Source organism: Saccostrea cucullata, unplaced genomic scaffold (genome assembly GCF_032062105.1).
Source record: "Saccostrea cucullata isolate Sc308-1 unplaced genomic scaffold, CSIRO_AGI_Scuc_v1 ctg300, whole genome shotgun sequence".
In the NCBI taxonomy this organism is placed as follows: domain Eukaryota; kingdom Metazoa; phylum Mollusca; class Bivalvia; order Ostreida; family Ostreidae; genus Saccostrea; species Saccostrea cuccullata.
Genome location: NW_026928669.1, coordinates 48958 through 74241, shown reverse-complemented (window position 1 = coordinate 74241; position 25284 = coordinate 48958). Strand labels below are relative to the sequence as shown.

At 32.0% G+C, this 25284-nt stretch overlaps 1 protein-coding gene and 1 long non-coding RNA gene across 5 annotated transcripts in view; both read right to left on the bottom strand.

Annotated features, from left to right (window-relative positions):
- The window catches only part of LOC134278343 (sodium/calcium exchanger 2-like), a 51870-nt gene extending 32917 nt beyond the window's left edge, over positions 1-18953 (bottom strand). For 2 of the 4 annotated variants that reach the window (XM_062760658.1, XM_062760664.1), the window contains exons 1-4: positions 18870-18953; positions 15742-15814; positions 13991-14072; positions 2280-2365 (exon numbers count right to left, since the gene is read on the bottom strand). The gene's annotated coding sequence lies outside the window, so the exon portion shown is untranslated. Of the gene's footprint in view, positions 1-2279; positions 2366-13990; positions 14073-15741; positions 15815-18834 lie in introns of those variants that run through there. The other 2 variants (XM_062760659.1, XM_062760660.1) reach the window with 2 other exon arrangements.
- LOC134278332 (uncharacterized) lies at positions 3645-7421 on the bottom strand. Its single transcript, XR_009994415.1, has 3 exons — positions 7131-7421; positions 4213-4314; positions 3645-4096 (listed from the first exon to the last, which is right to left on the bottom strand). It is a non-coding gene; the product is annotated as an uncharacterized LOC134278332 (long non-coding RNA).
- Positions 18954-25284: the final 6331 nt, after the last annotated feature.

Sequence of the window (25284 nt, the reverse complement as noted above, 5' to 3'; positions counted from 1 at the left end):
CTAGCAGGTCTCTTAAGAACTAACAGCAAGTTACAAATAGAAATAGAATAAGTCAAGTTCAAAAAAGTTGATGCAGCTAAATAGTCCTCACCAAAATGTATCAGCATATGAAATTTGATTTAAGTTAATAACCCAACAATATGGATGCATAGTAGGAATGGTCATGAGTTGAAATAGCATTAATCTGATTTAACCTGAGAAACATTGACCATCTCTTGGATTTATTATGGCTAAAAACTAGATGGTCTTCTTTAAAAACTAAAAGGGTGGTGAAAATTAACTCTGCGAGTAATGGGAAATGAAAGTTGTTTTTGAAATCAAAAGAGCATAGTTTGAGCCAAAAACACATATTGGTTGCATGGCTATGAGGTAACGGCCAGTCAGTAAAAGAGCATCACTGTATAAGAACCTTGTAGACAAAACTTCATAAGCTCAAAACACTCATGTGTTTGACAGAATACAAGCAAGGTTGTTTACAAACTACTGAATGTTTATTAGATTGAATGATTGATATTTGGTAACATGAAAATTCAAATTCTTTCAGGGCGTTATTCTTTTACAACATTTGCAGCATTAAAATTGCATCTTCCTGAAATAATTCATTTAATGTATGCTGTTTGTGGACTGTTCAATCTAAATTTATTGTCAGATCAAGCCTGTTTTAAAATTTATTAGATTCCAGTACTAAAAGTTCGGCATTGGCATTTTGATTTTACTCACTGTTTTTTTCACACACAATGTAACAAAGTTGTAATTAGCATCTGTATGCAAAGAAGATAACAATGTTGGGGCCTTTTGAGGTATGGAATTTTTCCAATCAATAATCCATTGGGAATGAAACAAAAAAAATGATATTTTCAATCAAATCCTCTCAAGCAAATAATAATTACCACTGGGAAATATCATTATATAGAGATTTACAGTCAATATGTTCTAATTTCAATGCACTAAACTTTGCAGAACAATGAACTAGAAGTTTCAAATATTGTAATGTTCATGAAAAATTCATGATATGGCACAAAAGTATTTCATTCTTTTCTATTTTCAAACTTCATGTGTCGAATGCCGATATAAAAATAAAATCTTAATACACTTTTCTGCAGCAAACTGGAAACAAGAAACAATTTTAAATATCTGCTCCCATAAAACTAACCCTTTACTGTCTTGTGTAATCCCAGCAGTGTATATCTCAAATAAGACGAAATAATTAATTCCAAAAGACGGGACATCTATCCTTAGACGGAAGTGTCTATCTAAATTGCTTACATCAGAGTAAAGTATCAGGAAAATCAGATTTGCAGTGATAGATTATACATATTTGATGAACTTTCCGATTAAAGAATACAAGTGAGCATCTACTTGTAAGATCAATGGTATTAGGGCACGAGAAAATTAAGCTCTCTAAATCTTCGGTGATCAGGGAACAAATTTGGATATACCCATTCTAGACACTTGACGTAAAACATTATAGATTTGACCATATCTTTTCAATGAACACTAGGTGATATATAGGTGCATCTTTATCATTGATTCTCCTATAAATTTTTCAGGGCCATTCAACCTGTCTGATTAAAGTACTCTGAATTATTGATTCTTTACAAATTCTTCGGAAATTAACTTCCAGTCAGTTTTAAACCTTCATATCAATTTTTTTAAGGTGTAAATTAAATATTTATGGACCACAACACTCACCTGTGTCACAGTTATTCCTGACCATTGGGTCAATCAAATTTTTAATCTCCATTAAGTAAGTATGCATGCACAGAAAATCCTGTAATTCATAAGATTTTTTCTGCATTTATCCATATATATATGTACATGTATATCCATTCAAAAAAAAAACTATTGACCCTTTCTGAAGCTTTGCTCTGTCCAAGGGGGCATGATTTCAGTCTAAAATGACTTTCATGTTGATTTAATGATATGTAAATTTGTTCTTTGAAAAATTTTTTTTCAATTTTTTAAATCAACTTTGGGATTTTTATTTAATTAAAGCAAAGAACTTAATTTATTTCTACATTCTGAACTACTCTTCCACCAGCTTACAGATTTTGAGGGGTCTTGCGAAAAAAGCGTTAAATTCTATCCAAATAAAAAAGCTGAATGGAACATTGGCTGGTCAGATTAATTACAATTAAGGACCGATTTAAATGTTCTTTTACACATGATTGTTCACACTTTCACCACCAAGCTTTCTTGAGCCATGTACATGCTCCTCCAAGGTAACAATACATAAATAGAGCAAGAATAAAAAGTACATAGAGGCACGTAAGGCTCACCTGGCTCAATAGTGTATTAGTGATGATTCACTGCCATTTCTTGTCCACTTTACATGCAAGGATAATTCTGGCCTCTTCAACGCTACCTGAAACACAAAAGACAGAATTATAGGGATTAAAAAACAGATTATCTTTAATTCATTCCTGGCTAAATTTACATTTTTATTTCACGTTCCAAAATTGAGGGTTTTAAGGTTCAAGTATACTTATAATTATTAATAATATTATGTTCATAAATTTATGCTTTAATTTTCATAAGAAGAAGCTGTTTATTGTACAATTGCCACTAAAAGATCATGAACCTTAAATTGCACTGTTCTCTGAAGAGGGCTTTTAAGGGCATGCAATGCTAATCTTATCAAGCCTTAAAAATTTGGATTCAATAACATTTTAAAAATTCATTTCTTATATTCTTCTAACTTAAATTCACATATCTGTGTACAAAATTTTCTTCATCAATATTACTTGGACTACAATGCTTGTGCATGTAATCAAACAGGCTAAAAGAAAGTCTCATAATTAAACTATATGCTTGCTAACATAAAATTTTGGTTATACACAGATAACCAACCCTTCCCATATCGAAAATAAATATAAAAATAATAGATTAAAATAATACAAAAATAATACAAAAAAAGTATATTTTTAATGACCAAATTTGGAACCCTTTTTATCTTGGTTCCAAATTAGGTCAAAAATAATACACTTTCTTTGAAATGAAACACAAAAAAATATATTTTTAATATACTTTATTTCTCAGTAAAAATACAAAAATAATACACTTGATGTATTTTTTCTGTACTCTTGTATTTTTTCTGTATTAAATCCTTATCCAAAGTACAAAAATAATACAATTTACAGAAGAACTAAAAAATACAAAAATAATATAAAATGTATTAATTTTGTATCAGTCTATTATTTCTGTATTATTTGGAGCACCTTGAAAAAAAAAATAGGAAAATAATACAAAATGTATTAATTTTGTATCGGTCTATTATTTCTGTATTATTTGGAAAACCTTGAAAAAAAATAGGAAAATAATACAAAATGTATTAATTTTGTATCCGTCTATTATTTCTGTATTATTTGGAGCACCTTGAAAAAAAAAATAGGAAAATAATACAAAATGTATTAATTTTGTATCAGTCTATTATTTCTGTATTATTTGGAGCACCTTGAAAAAAAAATAGGAAAATAATACAAAATGTATTAATTTTGTATCAGTCTATTATTTCTGTATTATTTGGAGCACCTAGAAAAAAAAATAGGAAAATAATACAAAATGTATTAATTTTGTATCAGTCTATTATTTCTGTATTAAAATCGATTTTAAAACAAAAAATCTAAATATAATACATTCTGAAAGATACAAAAAAAAAAAATACATTTAGGAGTTCAAAAAAGGTACAAGAATGATAGACAAAAAGTACATAAAAAAGCTTTAAATAATACAAAGCAGTGCCTAGAAAAGTACTAAAAAAGGTGAAAAACTTCTTCCTTCTTAAATGCAGCTTTCAATCAGATTTTAAAGAGAAATCGTTTTACTTTAGATTACTGATTTAGTTACTTTTTGTGCAATAATATTGATCTTTTCTGTCTTACATACAGTATTCACTCTTCAATTGTCCTCATTTCTAAGTCATGTTTTATCAATCTTATTGTCTTTGAAAATTGTACATTTATAATGAGATATGAATTCAAAAGTCTAGATCTTCTCTCTGCTTTGGGGTTTCTTTTGCACAGCACTTTACTTTATTGAAAAAAATACATCTCCAGTTTTCTCACTGTCATCCTGCTAGGTCCTGCATAATCTTAGACTACAAAATAGAATATCAAAATGCACTGGGGTATATCAAAAATAGATGCACAGACACACACAAAAAAGATATCTTCACATGATTAGCTGATATTGTCATTTGTCAATGTTACACACCTGTAATGCTTCAAGGGGTAGGGTGGGAGGGGGTGGGGGTTGGTGTCCTATTCCTCTATAACTAATCAGCTTTTCTTCTTTGGCTCTGCAGAGGCACTCAAACTGTAAAAGTAATGATACTGATAAATGTTTTGCAGAACAGGTAGAAATACAGACCATTAAAAAATGAAAATATAAAACTGTCAATACACCTCATTGGAATTGGGGTGGGGGTGGGGGGGGGGTGATTTGATTTTAAATATTAAACTGATATTGGGGAAGGGAAATATGGATCATCATAATTAGTTTGTGCCAAAAAAAATCTTTCTTACCACCTTCTTCTCAAGTCATTTTTGAAATAATTATAAGTATGCTAAACCATAAATCCATGAAGCTTAGTTGCAATGATTACCCCCCCCCCCCCACCTCACTTTTCAAAATTTAAATGGTTGGATGCCAAGATGATTTTATCTGTTATTATTCCATGTTTAGGCCTGAGGGATAGGGTGAAATTAATTTTTAAGTCATTTTTGGTCCATTTAAATAATATCATTTGCCATTGAACATGTTGAAAGCGGTCCTACTAAAATACGCCTGCCGACGCCTGCCAGGGGAAAATACGCCTGCCGAGAAAATCTATACGCCTGCCGTGTTATTTATTCACTAAAGTTATATTTTATTACATATATTATTTTAATAGACTATTTACTTAATGATTTACCAAAAAAAAAAATTAATTTAAAAAGCACATGTTCGATGTTTTAATCGTTTTATAATTTGCTTGCGTCGTAGAGCACGCCTGCCGAGAAAATCTACACGCCCGCGGTGTTGTTTTTTTTATTATTTTTTTTTTTTGTATTATACTTATTAAAAAATTGTGATAATTCTTATGTATTAGACAAATAAAGAATAATAAAAGTACGTCAATTAGTTATTATATATTTTCATTGCTTCCATATATTGATTTTCTTTTTTGTTACTGGATTAAATACATTCTCAGTCATGTCAAAATTACAACATTCGAATGTAAATCGACGATCTTTTCAATAGTTTGATAAACATGCATTTGTATAAAATTCGGACTTTCCTTCATCCATATTTTCTTAAAATTCATTTATTTAACCAGATATGTAAAAAAAAAAAAAATAATTCTGATTTTTTGGTCCTGGTTCATTATATATCCCACCTGGGAGTGTGTATAGCGCACGTGCCAATCTTCTCACTTGTCATGTACCCAATTATGTAATACCACATAATATTACGCACAAGTAGGGTATACAGGAAGATCGATAATTAAGTTTCATTGAAATTTGAAGTCTGTGTATACACAGTAAACCCGAATTCAGACATTCATATCATTGTAAACAAATTTTAACAATAATGAATTTTGATAGAACAATAATATATAGCGAGGTTATTTGGAACTTTCGATGGATTGTTTTTTCTCTAATTGAAAAAATGAATAAAATAGATTACTTTCACCACTTTCCTTAAGTCATCAAGTTCTTTGCCTAAACGAAGAAATTGTGAAACTTTGAAATGTTAATTAAGATGAAAAGTAACGTGTTTTATATTTTGAAAATTATTAACTTTTTAAAAGTTTTGTTTATTTCCATGACAGCCCAGATTGCTTATACATGTTGCATACATGGTATAAACACATCATGCTTTCAGTTAATTTTACTCTGCAGACTGTTCTTTGACGTTACATATCTGAAAAAGATAATAAAGTAAAACCCCATACCGAATTATTTGGGTTCCATTTTTTTTTTTTTTTTTTTTTTTTTTTTTTAACGAAATGTGTGGAACATCAAGTGCCTGCATGTGTTATTTGTTTTATTTTTTTCTTTAGAATTTGATTTACCTTATCTTATTTTTTCTCTAAATGAATAAAGAAGAATGATTTGAACACACAGGTATAAACGATATTTTGTACACATGTCATATGTACATGCTGATTTTCTTACTCATTTCGTTTATTTCCTTCTCTGCTTGATGTATACATGGATTTGTATGAATAGTTTTTATACCCTTTCTCTTACCTGTAAAAAATTCATTTTTTAACTTTGTTACATATAATAAGTTAATATAACTCGAAATAATAATAATAAGCTTATCATTAATGTTTAAAAAGTTCAACATCGAATGTTTCAGATTCTGATTCAAAACAACAACCCGTAAAAAGCAAAGTTTTTACTGCATATGTGCTTCTGAGCCATTGTAATTTCTATAAACAAATACGAAATCAATAATATTTTTATTTAAAAAAGAAAGAAAGAAAGAAAGAAAAAGATGATGTCCGTGGGCTTCACCCAGCGGTTCCTATGGTCAAGTAAGAGTTATCTCCTTTAACTCTCGTATCAATCACTAAATGAATAAAATATATATTTTAAAAAAAAAATTGGATTATTTTTTTGTCAAATGTTAACCAAATAATTTTTAAAAGTAACATATCAAATATTGTAATCAGAAATTAGAGAAACAACACCGCGGGCGTTAGATTTTTCGGCAGGCGTGCTCCACGCCGTATGCAAACTTTATAAACGATCAAAAACGCCATTCTGTGCTTTTAAAATTATTTTTTTCCTAAAACATCAACTACTGGGTTTGAAAAAGTAATATATCTAACAAAAAACAAATTAATTACATTAATAACACGGCAGGCGTATAGATTTTCTCGGCAGGCGTATTTTCCTCTGGCAGGCGTCGGCAGGCGTATTTTAGTGTTACCCTGTTGAAAGCCCGTAATTATCCATACAATTCAAGATGGAAAGTAGCATAACAAAACTCTCTTTCGCCACAAATCCAACATGTCCAATATATCTGCATTCAATTTGACCTACTATGAATTGGTTATAAAAGATATTATTAACATTTATTAATCTACATTTCACATTTTAAAAATTGAAACTACTGTGCTATTTTATGTAAATTCTTACCGCGTATGGCGTTGTTTACACCAGGAAAGCCAGGGCATGATGCTTGAAAAACGCCAACCTCCTTCCGTTTTCGCTTTTCTTTGTTTATAAATGTGATCCATGCTAACATGCTGTAGCTAAACATCTATTTTCTACCAATTTCATCCGCGAATATTAGCTAAATTTTATTAAACATCACCAACTCTCTCAATTTGGTTCGTCGATCTATTTTTCAAAATGGCGTGGGTAAATTACCGTTAACCAATCAGAGAAAAGCAAAGAAAAATTTTAAAATCTGACCAATCAAATAGCTCCTTATTTACGAAGATTGTTGATTTTTAAAAATAAAATATTTTTAACAGTCAAGTACGAAGTCTAATAAGTAAATGGCATCAATTTAATAAACCCTTGATCATTACTAGAATAATTATTAGGAATCATTTCTTATAATCGTTATTTTTGTTTTAAAGAAATTTTATGATTACAGATGAGAAAGATTTCTGGTCAGCCATATTGTTTTGTTTTTGTTTTTTTTTAATTATACAAGTTGACCTGTAAAGTCGACCATAAAGTTCAAGAAGAAGGATCAATTTAGTGTTAAATCTAAAGCAAAATAACAAGGTATAGAGCCATGCCCCTTTTCTCGGCGCCATGTCCTTTTTTCCAAACAAAAAATTAATAAATATTCCCAGTGAAGGCAATATTCCTTAGCTGTTCTGTTTATTCAGTGCATACTGATAATCTCTTGTTTACATAACGCAACCAAGTGTGAATTCACGACAGGAAATCACTTCACGCTTGAACGAAGCACACAACCACCTGGCTAATAAACATGCCTCAGGCTGTCAGGGTAGAAGATTTAACTTGAGAAACTGTCATTTGATTGCATTGATTATACGAATGCGGGTGGTTTCGCTCCGATTACGTGTTAGCGCCGAGTGGTTTCGCGCCGATCACTTGTTCGCGCCGAGTGGATTCGCCCCTATTGGTTTCTACTGTATAACTGAAGATACCGCTTATCGAATTAGTCATTTGATTAATATATATATTAAGATATTATAAAGAAGAGGAAATATTGCAATGAAAAGGGAAGTCTAATACAGAATAATCGCCATGCAGAAGAATCCTACATAATTTAATATTGTAAATCAAATGAAAAACAATCACAACCTTCATTGAAAAGTCAATGAGATTTGTGAAATGAATATTTATTTTAACATCCACTCTTAATTATTCCAAATTATAGACGATCATATTAGTTCAAATATATGGCTAAAAATGGCCTCACTGTAAGTATTAATACAAAATGGGATAATTATCCGACACACGACTTTAACGCTTGGGGTTAATTAATTACAAGGTACTAAGTTATATAATTATAGGTAATCGGGGGGAAGCCATACTGTATACTACCAATATCTTACCTGTAGATAAATGGGGCGAAACCACTCGGCGCGATACCACTCGGAGCGAACACGTAATCGGCGCGAAACCACCCTACACCGATTATACAAGAATTAGCCCAAGATCAAACATAATTAACTTGTAAATTATTAACTAATTAAAATCAGGATCGTTTTTTTTTTAAACTGAGAGTAGAATTAAACACAGAGTTGAAGAAAAACTGATCAATATTTTATCTGAATAAAAACAAATTACTTTTTATAATTTGAATATGATTCCTTCTCTGAGTGAAAATGTGCACATATATACTAAAATCTGAAGAAAACATCGTATGCATGGTAATAGCTAGTTGGGACTTTCCATGTGCACAGGTAAATCACGTAATTTCTGAATTGTAGTATGATGCAATCATTTGTTAGCCTGCAAGACCACCTGTTGTGTGATAGATCTAAACACGTGAAAGATGTAAACCCGCTGAAAAGTTAATGTAAACCCGCTGTAAAAGCTTCATGCCCAAGATGGAAATATTTCTCTGGATTACCACTGATTGAGATTAACATAAATTTTAGTACCAACTAATTATTTAAGTTCTAGATAATCGTATACCAAGATTCCTGCAAAAAAAATATATAATATAAATTTTCTAAGTACCGGGTATGCTATAAACTTATAAAAAAAGCAGCAGACATTTTGCAAGGAATTTCTCTAAAATTTATAAAGTTCATAAAGACAAATGTAAATAGAAAAAATATGTCTAAATTTAACCCCCCCCCCCCCCCCAACAACAAAAAGAAATAGAGACCAAATATATGGAATTTTCTGTAAATGTGCTAAAATCAAATTTGAGACAAAAAATACTGACCGTCTTTTTGTAAAATTACCAAGTCCAAATTTAATATGAAAATAATACAGACAAACTCTGTAAAATTACTAAGTCTAAATTTGATATAAAAATAATACAAACTGTCTGTAAAATTATGAAGTCCAAATTTAATACAGAAATAATACAGTCTAACTGTATAGACTTTTCTGTAAAATGACTAAGTTCAAATTTGATACAGAAAAAATACATCTGGAAAAAATTAAGTCCCGAAAAAATACAAAAATAATACACTGAAAATAATCTAAGTCCAAAAAATACAAAAATAATACACTGTACAAAATCAAAGTCAAATTTTAATACAAAAATGATATACTGAATTTTTTGTGATAGGAAAATAATATATTTTTTCTGTATTATTTTAAGAAAGTACAAAAATGAATGTATTAAAAGTATATTAAAAATATACTTTTCTGTATTATTTTTTGATATGGGTTATTTCATGTTTTATTAATAAAGCACATGTACCGATACTCTTTAAGTGCCCTACTCTGAGAAGCCCCTGACAGAATGGACATACATGTAATGTTGAGATGTCATTAATCCCTAATTGGATCTGTCTTTTATTGATATACTACTGAGTATTGGAAATATATATGTTACAGATTCATAGAAAAGGGTCATATGTTACAGATTCATATAAATAAGGGTTATATTTTTGATAGAAATAAGTTTTTGTCTTGGAGAACATATGTACCTGCCTGTACTTAAAAGTATGTATATATATCAGATGCCAAAAAATATTTAACATTAATCCATATTATACTTATATGGCTGTCGAACCTGTCAATTGGAACAAAAATCTGATTTGCACTTCAATACCATAGACAACTAAAATTTTCATTTTCATAAATGAAATATAATTACAATCATGAAATGACTATCAAATTATTTTTAATACTTGATTTAAATGTCTTCTACAGTGTAACTAAATTAAATATTTTTTTTTGTTAGTTGATACATGTGTATCAATTGACTTGGAAATTTTCAAGGTTGACAGCTGTATACCTAAAATTGACAATGAGTGGGCATGTTTCCTTTTGACAATAGATCTCAAGGTGTCAAAGAGACAAAAAATATGAAATGTTAGTGGCATAAGTTTATATGTTTTACAAAGAAACTTCACTTGTATGCATATGACATGTGTAGGGGCAATGTCTAAGAAATGTTCTTGCATTGACACTCAGTTGACCATCAAGGTCAACGGGCCATTTCAAATGTCGTAAAGGTAAATCAAGATTAAATCTTATAGGAAGCTCTCTAACAAGTATATTATAATTAACAGCTGGGTGCAAATGAGTGACTACATGATCTCCTGTATATAATATATAATACAATCTTCTTTCTATTGATAAGTCAAATATGGCCTAGTCGTGGTGCTTTATATAAATCTTCTCATCTCTCACATAAGATAATTAAATATCATATAGAGCCCAGATTTATTTATGGAACATTCTATTCTCTTTTATTGACAGATTGGGTGAAAGGAATATCACCACCCACTGAGAGGCAAGACATTGCAGTAATTGTCCACTAATCTTTGTACACCATGTCAGAATTCAATCTCTCACAATGTAAAACAAACTTTCCAAACCTTTACCCAAGTTTTTAAATCTCTGGTTAACCATTTGTTCAATCAGTTTTTAAATGTCCAAATATCATAACAATCCGATGGGTATTAATATGCGGCTATAGATCCTTTTAACCATTTACATTGTATTTTAGGCATATGTGCCTCGCAGATCTGCCAACAGCTTATAACAAAGTATATTACACATGTAAGAAACCTGAAACCCATTCCAAAATAAGCAATCCAAACATATCAAATTAAACATTTATGTTTGGCCAATTCACGCATTTTATGTCAAATAAGTCAGGAAGGGGGGGGGGGGCATATAACTTAAGGTCAGATCATTCTACCTTTGGAATAAGAATGTATGTGTGTGTAGGAGGGGGGGGGATTTACCGTGCAACTAAATCATAATTCTTTGGCCCCCTGGGAGCAAAAAAAAAACTTTTCAATAAGACTTGCACACAATACAAAAATGTGGATGTACAACAGCTAGGGCATTACTGGAACATAAATCTTTGGAATTGACTTTTTATTGACATTCAGCAGTTTGTATTCAAAATCTGAACAATTTAATGTCGTAATGATATTTTAAAGATGCAACTTTTTATTCTGATCAGTAAGTGAAATCTTTAAATGCCCAAATTAATCTGTTTTCACAACAATTTATCTTAACTTTGGGGCACTAATGAATTATTTTTTTTGTTCAATAGTTAAAGGCAACGACCTTTATATAAAAAGAAATCTATAAATCAATCATCCACAAAATTTGACGAAGTCCCATTTTAAAAAATCTGTTAAACTTCTTTAGCACTCAGTGACAAATCATAAAATTCATCATTTAATATTTAAAATTTTTCTCTCTTTCCAAATTTCTTGTTACGCAAACGTTGACAATTACATTACATCATGCCTTTGTGAAGGTCCACAATTAAAATTAATATACATGTTACAAGTTTATGACAAAGTAGTGTCTTCCTATGATCTCCAATATGAAGTTTGTAATCATCCTGGTGACATCAATAACTGGCTTACTATCAGATTCTCTAATCAGGATTCTTTTGTTCTTACACTGTTCACTCATTTACAACACAAAATATTAAAATAAAACCTTTAGATCTACACTGGCACCACAGGCTTCAAGAGCATGAATCATGGGATGCAAGCATTATAAATAAAAAAGATTCTCAAGTTTGAAATACTAATTGTGAAAAAAAGTTGCATTGAATTTAAGACTTGTGTAAATCCCTGTCTATAATACCTATAATGCACATGTATTGATATTTGCTCTCTGCCATTAATTGCAATTTTAGCTAACAAGCTTTAAGTATAAAAGCTGTTTTTGCAAATTCAATACAGTGAATAATGATTTCTATTTTTCTCTTCTTTGTTTGCTTCTATTGTATACAAACAGTATCTGCATTCTAATAAATCACAAAATGGGTGAAATGAAGACAATTGTATAACTGTTGCCCTATGGGATGTTGACCTTGTTTAATTTATTGCTATTTATGGAAATATTCCCTAAGGTTGTCTAGATCAAGGACACATATCTGTATCAATATGAAATATCTTGCACTCAATAAAACAGGACTTTTCTCTTTAATTCAGCATCATACCTGAACAAAATATATACAATTCACTCCAGTTGTGGCCAGTCAACAGGGATGCTTACTTCTACTTGGCACTTGATCCCACCTCTAGAATTATTTGGCATCTGTCTTATGCCCTAGCTGTTCACAGATTTGTAATGTAGTGTGCTATACTTCTAAATTGATCATGTAACTTCACTTTTTTTCACAAATATGCCCATCTAACTAGGCATATTCTGTAGAATGCATGCTGTGTGCATGCACTAATAAGAATGCATGGAGAGGCTTAAATTAATTCTCAAAAGTACAAATGGAGGCTCTGTATGTATAAGTGACACAAAATCTGTGACACTTGAATTGCAAAAATCAAAATCATTCAATGAACAACCAAAGAATTGCCCTTTACTCTATTAAATTGAATAAGGATTATGTGTATTTAGTTACATAATACCGGTAGTCAATATGATTTAATCATTCATTTAGAGTAACCCAAAACATGTCTTCATTGTCATTTTCTTAACTTTTTTTTTTAAATGTACAAATTTAACCTTTAAAATAGAGTTCAATCTACATGTGAAAAATATTTTTAAAAATGAATAACAAAAGTTATCCATGCTGTTCTCCACAAGAGAAAACCAACCTACTAAAAAAGACTGCACACAGTGTCAAAAATATTTAAAGTTCTCAAAATCTATCATTAGGTCAAACTTTCTTCACCTTAATTAAAATTAAATCCTTATAACATTTGCAACCATACAAGACAGAATTTCTCAAGGGCATTTTTCAATGCTTGAAACCCAATATCTTACAAGTAATTCACCCGAAAAAAAAATCTTTCATACATATATTGTAACTCAACATAACTCTCTTTTTTACAAATTATAATACATGTGCATAGTAACTATATATGGCAATTAATGCTCACATTTTTTTAATTTCAATTAAATACTGTTAAGAAAATTATCCTGTTCACAAAAAAACCTCCAATTATCAAAACTCATGAACATTCTATATATTTAAAGAACTGTTTAATTTTAGCATGTTTGTTTGCTTTGAATGCATGTCAATTGAAATATATATAGCAGTCAAACAAATTCAAACAAAGAAACTCAATTCAAAAATAGAAATGTGTTTCCTTTCAATTTGATTTGAGTCTTATAAATTTTATCATCCTCCCCATTCACGAAATGAAATTAAATTATAAAAGTCAATTCACTGAGATCTTTGACTTTATGATCAGATCTAGCAATGCATTTCAAAATTGTAACCCTTACATATGATCTAGCAATGCATTTCAAAATTGTAACCCTTACATATATATGTATAACTTTACATATTGCACATCAAACATAAAAAGTTTATTTTTCAGAAATTAACTATTATTAAAATATCAGAAACAAAGTCTTTGAAAAAAATGAGCAAAACAAAAACATACCCCACAATGTTGACCAATTCCACCAACCGTTTCAGCACCATTCAAAAGAGGCTTCAATTGGTACACTATCAGCTGTAGCATTCTGCAATAGTTACCATGTCAACTGTGTACATTGTAGGATTTCATTCAACAAAAGGTACCAGCAGGGTTGTTTCACACACAATTCTAAAGCACGAAGATGTAATACTCATAACATGTCATTAAAAAAATGCTTCCAATCGAAATGGAGGTGTTTGAATTTCCTTTTAAGATTGTCCCAAGAATTGAATTGCGGCTTTGGTGAAACAAGTAAAGAAATTCAAGTTTACTTAACAGTCGAAGTCCTGTGGTCTGAAATATCACCATAAATAGGTGACGTCAAGCTTTTACTTTGGGATATTATTAAAAGGCTTTGTTACTACATATTCGCTGTTTGGTTGTGGAATTAAAAAGCAGCAAATCCATATGTGTAAGAAAGTAAGAAAGTAATGGGTCATATGAATAATCTTTAATAATATATAAATCATTTAAAAAACTCTTGTGTGAAGAAGACATTAAATACGTCTACAAGGTTGATGAATTCTTTAAAGAATGAAAACACGATTACCACACTGATTATAGAGCAATTGTGTCTGCCATTGACAAAATGCTTTATGGTGATTTTTTACCATTCTTCGCTCTCAATAATGTTGACGGCCCCCTGTACAGACCTGGTTACAGAGCTTCTTAACAGAATTTGCATTATCATTTTTCTAACACGGGAGTAAGTACCATTAAAACCTTTCCATTATTCTATAGAGCATACTTTAACCCCCAGTCCACATAAAATACAGTTGTGAGGAAGTGAAAGGATAAAAAATAGAAAAATTAATTTTAAAAAAATCTATAAGGTCTTTTATGTATTGTTATATGCAATTCATAAATATCAGATTATTTCCATTGAAGTTTATATAAATACTCCTGCTTATGTAGAGATCTTATATACTCACTGAAGACCACCTATTGACTTATCTCAGAGTTTATAGTGACATTTGGATTTAATTTTGAAAATTTGCAATTCAAGTTATTCCACTAAATCCTATTTAAGAAAAATTAAATCAGTGATTTATTTAAGAGCTAAATTTGTCTAATTCTAAACTTTTTTTTTTTTTTTTTTACAGATTTACTGAAAATGATCATTGAATACTGTAAACCAACTTTTTGTGCATCATCTTTTTTGGCGTTTAGATCATCTGAAATCAATCCACAACAATTACTTTTCTTGACTGAGAAATCATTTTCTATTTGTAAATACAATGCAAAATCAAAAATAGTTTGTGGCAATTAATATTCACAATTTTAAGAAGATTTGAAGTTGCTGATAGTTCTTGCATGCAGATAAATGTTAATTGGTTTACAGTACTTAATCCTACATGACATTCAAATATTGACAGTATTTTTATTCATGAAAATAATACAAGTAAACCTATTTACTTGTGTAAAATTTTTCCTTAGGTTTTTTCTCCCTCCCTCTGACATACATGTAGGTATTTAAGTTTATGGGAGATGCTCAACACAGAATTCAGTGAATTGTAATTTTATCCCGCCTTGGTAACACATAAATTTCGGCCAGTCTTGGTAACTAATGAAAAAATCAATCTTTTGCGGCTCAATATAGACCTTTCACAGTTGAAATTTGTCACTCTATATATACATGTAGTAGTAAATGTGTTGATGTACCAACTGTTTTCATCCTTTTTAACCTATTATTTCTTATACAATGTCACACATACCATAAAAGTTACCTATGACCTGATTCTGGTTAATCTCTTTCTCTTTGAAATTCTCTTTTAATGCCATTGGAATCTACAATAGAGAAAATGATATATTCACACAAAATCAATTTCATTGGGTTTTTCCATAATTATGTGTTATATGCTTTATCTCATGAATACATGTAATAAATTTCAATGTTTATTAAAAAAAGGTACCAAAATACCAAATAAAGGCTTTATTTAAAGGTTGCACCTGATTTAGAAAATATTTAGGAATGAACTTCTTCAGCAGAATATTTAAGCTGAAGCATGATCTCCGATATGGATGTCAGAATGTAAATTTTATAAACTGACATTCCAAAAATATAAAGAGCTGTTTGGGACTATTGAAAGGTTATAAAAAAAGTATCCAGAGAAGTTGTGAAGACTAGTACATGTTTAATTATTGGGATATAATCAGGGACCTTTGAACTAATATATAGTACTGTATATAGCCTAGGTCCCTGATATAATTCAGATACAATTCTTAACAAGTATTAGCTTTCCGAAAAAGCTTGTCTGACGTGGTTTGCTTTAATTCATAGAGCGGAAAAAAATAATTATTATACAATTATTGCATGATAGTGAGGGAGACATGAAGATTTCTTCGCCCATGAAAAATCATATTCCCCGAGGGCAACGCCCGAGGGGAATATGATTTTTCATGGGCGAAGAAATCTTCATGTCTCCCGAACATTCATGCAATAATTATTTTATTATACCGAATCAAGCACAATGCAAAAAATAAAAAGAGAATCCAATAAATAAAGTAAACATTTGATGAGAACAATATGAAAAACCAATAGGTGTAAGTCACACTGCTAGCGTTTCATTAAAAAAACTCGCCGCATTGTGACGTCACAGTCGGGGAACACGACGTGAAGCACGTTCTGTACACCTCGGCTGATTACATCCAGATGTGGAATAGCGTAGTCAGCCGAGGTGAACCGAATGCGGGAAACACGAAGTTTTGTTGCAGAGCGAACACGACGGTCACGTGACTGCCTCAGCCAATCAGATTCCTCTTCACTTGTATTTATTTATATGAGGTATAATAATATGTTTTAATATATCAGCTGTATATATATAATTTCTTTAGTTTGATACTATATATCTTCAAGAAACCATGTGTAATCAATATTGTATACAATATATAACTTTAAACTTTAAATTGAAGCTTCTGGCTCCAGGATCATGAAACAAACTAAGACTTATTAATAAGTGAAATTTTTAATCGCCGATAAAATATTTATTATATAATTATGGAATTTATTTCTTCATTTGCACATGACAACATCTCTGTAAAACAATATCAAAAATATCCCTAACCCTGACCTTCCTGGTCTGCTTGACTTTTACAACATTCTGTTATAAAATAAAGATTTTGATCGACTTAGGCTTAACGAGGCCGAGTCTAATTATTTCCGCCCTAGGGATTTTAATCATTTTTTGATAATTAATTTTTACTGTTATATTTTTTGTTTTAGGATTAAAAAATCGAATGTTTACCACCCCGAAGCCTTAGTGGGCCATCTTAAATGTTGTCAAACTTTACTATTGGACCCCAAGGGAATTTGTTGGAAAATCGCAAAAATTTTTTCAATATTTTTTGTACTTCTGCCCTAGGGATTTTTTTTTCATTCAAGTAAATGAAAGTAAATGAAAAAAGTCACTAAATTGTGAATTTTTAAAAAAGTTTACCATCTCGATTGGTCTAGGTAGTACATATAATTACTAAGGTTATTTTTTCGAAGCCAACTACATGTACCTCTAAAATTGTCATTTTACAGTATAAATACATATCTTTTCTGATGAATTATCGGTGCATACAATTTTTTTCGGCATAATTAGCAATTTTTAGATTGCAAGTATGTTTCGTGGGAAGTTATGTCATCAGTTTTTAGTATAATATCTATGGACGTCTTGAACATACAATCGAGTCATGCGTCATTTTTCAGTGTTATGTATCGCTTACAAAATCCGATAATGGTGACGTTGTTAGGGCCATTTCAACGTTCTTTTCCAAGAATTGTCGTAAAATCACATTTTCAGATCAGTAGGAGTTACAAATGTTTAGGTACTAGTAATTCAATGTCAAGGTATAATTTTACTGAAAATAAGCAATCAATTATTTAACCATAAAATGTAAAATGACAATCTTTGATACACAACAAAAAACTGAGATTTATATGATAAGGCATTTTTTAAAGAGAACTGAAGCGGACATGTCCAACGATGAAAGCACAGTTATACTAAAGACAAGACCATTCAGTAATGTAAATAAAAGCTCATTTCCTCCAGGGACGAACAACATGCATCTTTGGAGATTATGCATGTATCGAAATTTCCACCATCAAACTATCTAAACAATTTCATGGAACGACTGCATAAATAAGCCCTGATTAAATATAGTACTGTCTGACGCCAGGACGTCAGACAATAAAAGTGGAGAAAAGCTGAAAATAAAAAGAAACAATACCCAAAGTAAGCGACCATAAAAATGACGGAAAGTACCAAAAGTATTGTACTCTTGATATTTTGTGGGTTTGGTATTTATAATTTGTTTTGCAAGTATCTAAAATCAAACCGAGAATGCCGCCTCTGGATGGAGGCTCTCTGCTTTATCTGTCCGAATTTTCTCAAGCAGAGAGCTACAGTTCTGCAGCTAGGATTTGACCTATTCCAAATGACTAATCAATATTTTATAAAGAATAATTTATAGATGTTTGAATTCTGTGGTGCCCCCCTCCATTTACAATGTACATCAATCCAACAAATCTGAATCACCGCTTTTGCTAGTTTTGGTTTTCGGGGTAGGCTTTTCGGTATGCTGGTTTACTGCGATACTGTTGCTGAAGATTTTTAACACTCATTATGTGCAGTGTTGTGAATGACATCTGGTACCTAGTTTCTTGGACACTGGTAAGAATTGTGACAGTGAAATCAGTGAATATATAGCCTAACTCGATCGAACACTGTCGAAGATTTACCATACTGATAGACAAGTTCCAAATGTTGTGACCCATGAGTTCTGATATTTTGAATCCCCGCTCCGTCTTTTGTTCTTCTTACACCTTATTCGTGTTTAGTGAAAAATGAATACCTACCACAGGAATGAACCAAAAGACTCATTTTAATTTACAATCCGTACAAAAATATCAAATAATATTTGTTTTAACCCGCCATTTGCAATGACGTCATCAGCAGACGGTGGTGACTAGAACCTGAATAAATAGATACAGAAATCCGGATTGAACATCCATTGGGGAAAGAAAGACAACTCTCAATTATAAACTGTGTGTTAAAAAAAATCTAAACAAGATGGTCTAGTCCACATTTGAATTAAAAAAAAAATCAAACGAACAAACAACGATATAAAAGCTCTCTCTCCCCCCTTTTCGGTCGCCGTTGTCCCCGCAAGTTGAAAAAAAAGAATATGCCAAGTCGATAGATTAGTTACCATCTATTCTTGGGCTTGGCTTTTTATAACGCCTAATACAAGGATAATTAGAATTTAGATTTCTATACGACATGAATTCCTTGAAAATAAACGATTTGAAATTCCCTGAAAATAAACGATTTGAAGTAAATAATCATGATGTTGCATCAATATTTATTGTTTATAATTAAAAAAAACCACACAAACAAACAAACTGTGAACAATGACTGGAGGAGAGCTTTCAAGGCTTGAAGAGACTGCTTGATGAAGAAGTTTAATTAGATATAATTGAAGGATGAGGTAAATATAAACAGGATAAAACTCTTAGTACCTTACATTAGAGAGAGAGAGAGAGAGAGAGAGAGAGAGAGAGAGAGAGAGAGGTGAGTATTTTTTTTACTCCGTAAATGCCCCCCCCCCCCCACTAAATAAGCCACAGCTCAGGTCCTGCGTGTGTAACAGAGAACTCAAGTCTCATAATTATACCCCCCCCCCCCCCCCGATTTCCTGCATTTTTTAATTTTTTGGGGAAAGGTTAGGGGTGGTAAACCCAGTCAAAAACTTTTTAAAACACTAAGCTTAATGTATCTTCCTAAGCACAGAAAACTTATTTCATGGGAGAGGGGTGTTGAGAGCTTATTTCCTTTCACTTGTACGAGTTTTCCTTCCAAATCTACATGGGGTAGAGTTTTCAGGGAGGGGTCCAATATAGTTTTTAGTTACTTTACCAAGTACTTAAAAGAACTCAGTAAATCCGGGGTACTTTAATTGAAGCTCACTCCCATCTCCGTTCTGTACATGTGCATACACACAAGTCCCCCCCCCCCCCATTTTTAAAAAAAGAAATATAAATTATAATATATACATGTACCACGTTTTAAATTTATTCTAACGTTCAAATATTTGACAAACTGCCAATTACTCGTGTACTTGTATAAAAAGATTTTATGTCATTTCGTTTCTGGTGAAATTATAAACACATAGGCGTCGGAAGCAAATTGAAAGGGGGGTGGGGGTGTGACTAAACCAACAAAAAAAGGTAAACTCCAATTTTCAATGCCTCTGTTATATATAGGTTTGCAAAAAAAAAAAAGGGGGGGGGGGCTTCCGACGCCTATGAAACATGCATATGACTATATCGACCTGGAGCAGCATCGCTACGTCATTTTAACGTAACGTCAGCTGGAAATGTTTTCGCGTGTGAAACGAACGGGAAGCGTTTACTTTTTTTTTCTTTGTTATTATATATAACATTACAATAATCTAGCTTTCTCTTTTCTTAAATGATTCTTAAAAAATGTGTGCTGTTGCTTCGTCAGAGTAAAATTTTCATTTGTCATATATATAGGTTAATTGCATCATGCAGTGCCGATTTACGCATTTACGGGTCAAAGCTATTGATTCTGTTAGGTCAAAATTGATGGTCGTCCGTCTGATCATACTTACACAACATGCAGTAAAAATAAGTTTAAAAAATTAAAAAAATTAATTGAATTATTTTATTTCATTATGGGCCCACCAGGGGTTTGAACGTTGTTCTTACGTATCTTAAATATCTGCTCCGGGTACCCCTACCAATTACACATTTATTGACCATTGAAGACAAGAAATTTAATATTTGTAAAATATTTTTTGCTTTTACGAATTCTTTGTGTTTGTCAAACGTATATACGAATTTTCACCGAAAGACGTTCATTAGAAAGAAAAATATACTAGTACACAATGTCTCAATAATTTCCGAACAGAACTCGTAGTGATAGAGATTGTGACCTTTTTTCCCTTTTGTTTTTCAAATATGTACGTGTATTTCGTTCATTTTGAATTTGGCCAGAGTTCTGTAAATAGGTTACATGTAGTTTATGGAAGGGAATTACCGCCAAAATTCTATGTATCTTGCTTTTATTCTTATTCTGCCTACTTCTTTATGCTTTGTTATTATTGTAATTATATGTCACTTTATTGTTTTCGTATTCGTCTTTATTACATTTCACTTTGACTTTTATCCTTCTTCATTTTGCCCTTACTTCTATGTTGCTTTATTCATTTTACTTCCTTTTAAATCGATGCAGTTTCTTAAATGATTATCCCAATTACATACGTGAATTCAATCACACAAAGAATGAAGCATATTCAATGAAGACGAATACAAGTTGTCAAAATTTAGTGCCGCATTATAACGCTAGGTGGCAGGGGTGTTCGCTACGAGTGTTGGTAAAACTAGGTCAGCAAACCCGGGCCGGGGTTATTTAAGATTTTTCAATTTTCTGCCTTAATACTTATTCAATCGAATATCTGAAGGCCGAATCCGATCACCCGATACAATGATGGAAACTCCATATAATATTTATTTTCTCTGGGCACACAGGAATAGCGGCCTCTTTTTTTCAGACATAACTTTACATACCGGTAATGTTCATTAAAAGTCCGACCCACTTGGGTCAAATAAGGTTAATGTAGTATAGTATATTTAAATTTGATACTATATATGAAGTTGAATTTAACCCAAAACCCACACCGCCCCCTTAATATGATTTCATTGGCGTCGGAAGCAAAGTGAAAATTGGGGCCGGGGGGGTATAAGAAATATTTTTTAGACCTTCAAAAAAAAAACATGACAAGCAAAATAAAAAGAGAGAGAGAGAGAGAGAGAGAGAAATGTTCTTTGTCCAAACACAAAATCCTATTTCGTGTGTGTGTGGTGTGATGGGTGTCAAATTACAGTGCCAATTTTTTGTTCAAAACACCACCACTTTCCACATTTTAAACCTATAGGCCTACTGCATCGTGTCCATGGAAAGTGGGGGGGGGGCTAAACCTACGCAGTAATATTCAATGTCTATACTAAGTTTAACTTTGGAAAAAAGTGGGGGCTAAGCCCTCTCCCCGGTTCCGATCGACGCCTATGTATATTCAAGTTTAGAAATTTCCTGGGTTTTTTTTTTTTTTTTTTTTTTTTTTTTTGTTTTTTTTTTGTTTTTTTTTTTTTTTTTGCTTGTCAAGTTGTTTTCAGCGGATAGCTTGAATTTTCAAAATCGATGCTACGTCACAGTTCTCTCGCCTGAAAAATATCACTCTACTAAAGTTATTTGTTGGATAATTGAATTCCAGTATAACAGTTTAATTGACATAATAATGTTAAATATTTTGATACTAGATACCCCTTTATAAATTTATAAATTGAGTTGTTTTTCAGGACGTTCCCAGGCGTGGATCTAGGAAATGAAGTTAGATGGGGCGCCAAAAGTAAGCAAGGTGTCTGGGGGCCGCCTTGAGGCCCCCAGTGGGTCAAGGGCAAAGCCCTGGTGGGGGCTCAGGAGGCGAGACCCCCGGAAGCTCCTGGGTTCTAGAGATTTTGTAGAGTAAAAATTAGATCTACCAAGTAGGCATATTTACATTTTCTAGACGAGATTGTGATTTATGTTTACTTTGACAATTTAAGGGGGGGGGGGGCGCCGGGTGCGCCACCTCCTTAAATACGTCACTGGTTCCACTGAACTGAACTTTATTTCACGACAGATAGTAATTGCTCATGCGTGTGATTCTAGGGACGGGTCTTTGCAAAGGAGTGAGAAGTGTTATGGGTAGGCAAAGTCGGAACCAGGGAACACCTTAGGCATACTAGAAACTCCCCAGTCTTTTTTATGCATTAATATTTTACATTGAAATAGCACTTTTTAATAAAGAAAAAAATATCTTTAGAACGCAACGTATTTTACATCAGCCAGTAGAGTTTCAAAAAATCTTAAAACTTGAAAATTCTGTATTTGGTGGTGGTGAAGTGGCGGGGGGTTCGTCAACTTGTTTTCAGTACCAAATATTACTCATATGTACATATGCCACTAAGTACATGTTTATTAATATGTTAATTGACTACATTGCATAGGCGTCGGAACCGGGGGGCAAACGTAACGACAGTTACGCGGGCGATTGCACCCGGGGGGAGGGGCATCCACGGGACCGGGGGGGGGGGATTCATTACCCATTTGTACTCGTGAAGATTATCTATGTCAAAATAAATGGTTAAAATAATTTAATTATTAACCACTATTAAAATGGTTTCATTTAAACATTTATTCATATGGGACGGATAACTTTTCTTCAAAAACTGAAAACGTTAGCATATAAACATTGTTTTACGATTAAAAAAATATTCGGGGGAGGGGTTGCTATGAAGGGGGACAAATTGCTATATACAGCCAGATTTCCCACGGAAGGCTAGCTACATATTGACACTTCCCCGGGGGGAGTCTCACTGTATAGTCTTCCGAAGGAAGCATCACAATGTAGTCAGTCTTCCAGGGAAAATCTTACCATCTTCCGAGGAAATGGCATTATCTGGTACATACCTGAATTTATAAAAAAACATTTGAAAATTTAAGTTCGATTGATAAAGTATTAAGGCAGAAAATTGAAAAATCTTTAATAACCCCGGCCCGGGTTTGCTTACCTAGTTTTACCAACACTCGAATAGCGAACACCCTGCCACCTAGCGTTATAATGCGGCACTAAATTCTGACAATTTGCATTCGTCCTCATTGAATTTAGTGCCGCATTATAACGCTAGGTGGCATTTTTTACATGATTGAATTTACGTTCGTAATCGAGATAATCAAGATAGTTTATTTAAGAAACAGTATCAACTTAAAAGAAAGTAGAGTGTATTCACAAGAATAAAGCAACATAGAAGTAAGGACAAAATAAAGAACGATAAAAGCTCAAGTGTAATGTAATAAAGACGAATACGAAAACAATAAAGTGACATATAATTACAATAATAACAAAGCATAAAGAAGTAGGCAGAATAAGAATAAAAGCAAGATACATAGACTTTTGGCGGTAATTCCCTTCCATAGTAGTTTATCACGTTCCTAATTTAATTCTGTATTATATGAGTGAAAATAAAGCCGGTTTAAGATTGACCCATAATTAATGACTATTAAATTTGTAATCTTGATTTAAATGATTCTTTTAAATGATTATACACAGTTCTATACACAAAAAAAATTTAAAACAAACAAACGAACAAAAAACAAACTTGCATTACGGCTTTATACCGGAGGAGGCACGCGTCATGTGATTTTTAATGATAGAGTGCTATCCCCCTCCCTCCAAACAGATATTTTCACATTTTTCTAATTTTTATTCATTTGACTTTTATTCTAAAAATCCCTTTCCCCTTTAGTTTATCAACGAAAGTATGACACGTTTGCTAGAACGTTATGAAATGCGATTTTATGCAAATTATTTATAAATGTGATTATCTATAGCTATTACATGTATTATGCATATTAAAACTGTACAAAGCTCCTTCATGTCCTTCCATTGTTGGAAATCTTAGATTATACAGAGAATAAGAAAGAACGAAAAAATACACTGCGTGTGTCTTTAAAGAGTTGTCGCCCTTTATGCGGTGCATGATGCGAGTTTCTTCATTCCTACTTTTATTGTTTGAATTACATGTTCATTACCTTCGAACTATTTTGAAAGGGCTACATGTCTTACCCTGTTACATAATAACAATTTTTTTTTTGGCATGATGTTTCCCCAAACGTAGAAGAAAAGAAAGAGGCACGTAGGTTTTTTTTTTATTTTATATACTACATGTAGTACGAAAGCCCATTAGGCTCATTTTCTTAGGTTAAAAAAAATATTTTTTTTCGCGTTATAACGCGAAAGTTACGCGTTTATTCGCGAAAGTTTCGCGTTATAACGCGAAATTTTTTTTTTAACCTACGAAAATGAGCCTATTGGGCTTTCGTACTACATGTATGGGTTATAAATAAAATATATTTATAGAATCAAGTGCATATCATTGTGACGTGTATATTGAAATGTCTTCGATCGTTTGTGCTATAATTATGTATATGTACGTATATATGTAAGTATATATTAAATGCTTCCAGTGTTCCTGATAAGTTGTCAAACACCAGTAGCGGACCCAGAGGAGGGTGAAGGGAGGAGGTGGGCTACCAGAGATTAATCAAACGGATGACATAGATTAGTAGTATACCTTTAACATCCCCAAACCTCGTCACTGTGACTGGATCACCGAATCCTTGGAAGATGAAATGGTCACATAGTTA